This window comes from Vitis riparia, unplaced genomic scaffold (genome assembly GCF_004353265.1).
Source record: "Vitis riparia cultivar Riparia Gloire de Montpellier isolate 1030 unplaced genomic scaffold, EGFV_Vit.rip_1.0 scaffold472_pilon_pilon, whole genome shotgun sequence".
Taxonomy (NCBI): domain Eukaryota; kingdom Viridiplantae; phylum Streptophyta; class Magnoliopsida; order Vitales; family Vitaceae; genus Vitis; species Vitis riparia.
This window is the reverse complement of record NW_023269686.1, coordinates 245,347-246,537: the sequence shown is the minus strand read 5'-3', so window position 1 is coordinate 246,537 and position 1,191 is coordinate 245,347.

Here is a 1,191-nt window from a genome sequence, read left to right as displayed (position 1 = left end):
ACTAGTGTTTTAAATTTGTGAGCCTTGAGATGGAATATTGGATGTGTCAATTTCTGAGACAACTCATTATGCATCCCATCTATCTCTTGTTCAATGTACTCTCTACGTTGTCAATCTTTTGATTTAGTTGAGAGTTGATGGATTTTTGCTCACTCACAAATCACCCATAACCTTGCTAAGGCTTACGAGTGCTTGCTCAACTGAGGATTGACCTTGACTCTGTTGGCTTGATTGGGCTGGTGACTGATATGGGTTTGGCCTTGGCTTCCATGCAAAGTTTGGGTGGTTCCTCCAGCTAGAGTTGTACGTGTTGCCATAGGGAGCATTTGAATTGGCTTCCATTGGCCAATCAAGTTAGCTTGTTCCCGAACATTTCTCTTGCTGCTGGAATAGTGGGACATTCTTCCACCATATGTTCAAATGACTGACAGATGGAGCAAGGATTGGCTTGTTGTTGAGGTCTGAAATAGCTTGGACTTCGTGAACTTTTCTCAACTCCATTTCCTCTATTTTCTAGCCATGGCAGCCACCTTGGCTTTCATCTCCATGTCTTCACTCAGATTGTACATTCCCCTCTTGACGTTTGATGAACTGGCCTCTTCCCATTTCTCTGCTATTGGGCTCATCCCATCCACGGGAAACTTCTGAGACATAACTTAGGAAATCCATAGCCTCCTCAGGGTTCTTGCTCATGAAATCACCCCCACACATTGTTTCCAATATCTGCTTCATTGAAGATGACATGCCATCATAAAAATAGCTCACCAAAAGCCATGTATCAAAGCCGTGGTGAGGACATGCATTGATGGCCTCCATATACCTCTCCCAGCATTCATAAAATTTTTCATTCTCACGTGCTGAGAAGTTGGAGATTTGTCTCTTCAATCCATTCGTTCTGTGAGTAGGGAAAACTTCTTCAAAAAATCAGCTTGAAGTTCTGTCCATGTTCTTATGCTTCTCGGCCTCAAAGAATTGAGCCATATCTTGGCTTTGTCCTTTAATGTGAATGGAAAGAGCTTCAACCTCATAAGCTCAATAGATGTTCCCCTTCTTGAAAAGTATTGCACACATCTTCGAATTCCTTTATGTGCGCATATGGATTTTCACTTTCCATCCCATGGAAAGTAGGAAGCAGAGGCACGATGTGTGGCCTGATAATCAATTGCTCTGTAGGAGGAATGATGCAAGATG